The 2,500-nt window shown below is 41.9% G+C and overlaps 1 pseudogene; it reads right to left on the reverse strand.

The window, feature by feature from the left end:
• Window positions 1-2,056: 2,056 nt before the first annotated feature.
• On the reverse strand, window positions 2,057-2,220 carry LOC145244121 (U2 spliceosomal RNA; annotated as a pseudogene).
• Window positions 2,221-2,500: the final 280 nt, after the last annotated feature.

Raw genomic sequence — 2,500 nt, forward strand, 5'->3', positions numbered from 1 at the left:
GTGGTCTGCTGCGACGGGCAAATCTACAATTTGACAGTTTCTTTTCTTCTTCATTATTATGATGTCCGATTTCCTTGTTTGAAGAAGTTGAAATGTTTCCACATACGTGCCCCAGAGGATTTTGTGATTTTCATTTTCCAGTGCTGTCTCTGGTTTGTGTTTGAACCATTTATTTGCATGTTCGAAGTGCAGTCGTTTGCAGATTTTCCAGTTTACTGCTTTCCCCATGCAGTTGTATCTGTTCTTGCAATCATTTTATACTAGTTTGCTGCATTCACACATTATGCGGTTCATTGTTTCGTCTTTTTGTGTACAGAATCTTCATGCATTGTTTTTCCGGGTTTTATCTATTTTAGATTTAGTACGATTAGTTCTAATCGCATTGTTCAGTGCAGTTGTCAGTAGCGATTCCGTTTCTTTGTTCTAATGTCAGCCATGTCCAGATATTTTCGTGATTTTCATCTCTTGTTATTCCTATGAATCGTTTATGTAGCTGTTTCTCTTCCGACTTTTCCTGTCTTTCTGTTTCTGGTTCTGTTGTTTTCTGTAATGTTCATTTTGATGGCGTCTTTTGTTGCGGGGATCAGTCTATATTCTGAATTATGTATTCTTACAAGATTGTTCTTATTAGCGCCCCCCTCTTATTCCCTTTCGTGCAGTCAGTGTCATCTTTCATATGTAGTGCACAGTGCTTGGTCACCAGTTTCCTCCTGTTTTTTTATCAAGATGCATAAGTTTTCCCTCGGTACAGTTTGTTGTAATCGCATTATTCAGCGCAGCTGTTAGTAGCGATTCTATTTCTTTGTTCAAGTGTTCTTTTCTTAGCCATGACCATGCGTTTTAGTAATTCTCTTCTCTTGTTATCCTAATGAATCGTCCATGTAGCTGTTTCTCTTCCCACTTGTTTTGTCTTTTAGTTTCTAGTTTTTGGTTTTGCTGTTTCTTGTATTGTTCAAAATGCATCAGTTATTCCCTGGTCCAGTCTACGAATGGTCAAGAGTACCTTATTTTTTATTTATTTACCTCCTTTACCGGAAGTTAGACACAAGGTCAATTGTGGGTATGATGAAAGTTTTTCTCTAGAACAAACTGAATTCGAACATGGTACACCCAGATTTTCAGTCGGTGTCGCTACTACTACTTATCTACCCCGTCATTCAGAATATTTAACTAGATTTCTACTATATAGTTTTATTGTACCTATTTACTATGCCTCCCCACGGGGTCAGAGTTAGACACCAGGATCGTTTTTTTTTTAACGTGGAGAAAAGGTACAAAAATAAAAAAAATGTCTCAGTCGTGAAGGACTGCTCCTCCACCAAAAGAGAACAAGAAATGGAAGTGCAGAACAGATGGTATTTATTTGCTCCCCCACCGAGCAAATTAGGCACAAGGCCAATTTTTAATGTGAGGAGTGAAGGGAGGGGGAAGGGAAAAAGGGGACCAGCTCCCGAGAGGTGGGAAATGGGAGCTGGTTAAAGGTCAGGCATGTGGGGTTGCCCCCACATCTGGTCTTTGCTAGTCATAGCTAGTCATAGCTTGCAGTATCTGCCGGAACATATGGTATTTATTTGCTCCCCCACCGAGCAAATTAGGCACAAGGCCGATTTTTAATGTGAGGAGTGAAGGGAGGGGGAAGGGAAAAAGGGGACCAGCTCCCGAGAGGTGGGAAATGGGAGCTGGTTAAAGGTCAGGCATGTGGGGTTGCCCCCACATCTGGTCTTTGCTAGTCATAGCTAGTCCTTACTAGTCATAGCTTGCAGCATCTGCCGGAACAGATGGTGTTTATTTGCTCCCCCACCGAGCAAATTAGGCACAAGGCCGTTTTTAATGTGAGGTTAAAACCAGCTCCCCTAAAAGTAGGCAAAAAGGGGGCACTCTGGTTACCAAAAATAATAATTGTCCCAGTATAGAGGGTTTCCCCTCCATTGACTGGTACAAATTATCTTAAGTGCAGCATCTGCCGGAACAGATGGTATTTATTTGCTCCCCCACCGAGCAAATTAGGCACAAGGCCGATTTTTAATGTGAGGAGTGAAGGGAGGGGGAAGGGAAAAAGGGGACCAGCTCCCGAGAGGTGGGAAATGGGAGCTGGTTAATGGTCAGGCATGTGGGGTTGCCCCCACATCTGGTCTTTGCTAGTCATAGCTAGTCATAGCTTGCAGTATCTGCCGGAACAGATACTACACTTTGATCTTGGCCAAAAGGCCAAGAAAAGGTTTAACAAAGCGCGTATGCGCAAGTGGAAAAATATCAGCAGGAGCTATAAGTTAGCTGGATTGAGAGGATATTAGCAGCAGTAGCCGAAAAAGAAAGCACATGTAAATTAAGAAGTATGCGTGAGCTCACGCGAGAAAGAAAAAGGTAAGATAAAAAAAACAAAAACAAATAAAAACAAAAAATAAAGGACACCACGTGATCGGAAGAAGTAAAGTGCACGTGGAAGAAAATGGCCGCTAAAGATTTGAGCATGCCTTTGAAGTACTTTATAGGAGAGTGG

Source organism: Euprymna scolopes, chromosome 22 (genome assembly GCF_053919585.1).
Source record: "Euprymna scolopes isolate OS-2025 chromosome 22, ASM5391958v1, whole genome shotgun sequence".
NCBI classification, from domain to species: Eukaryota; Metazoa; Mollusca; class Cephalopoda; order Sepiida; family Sepiolidae; genus Euprymna; species Euprymna scolopes.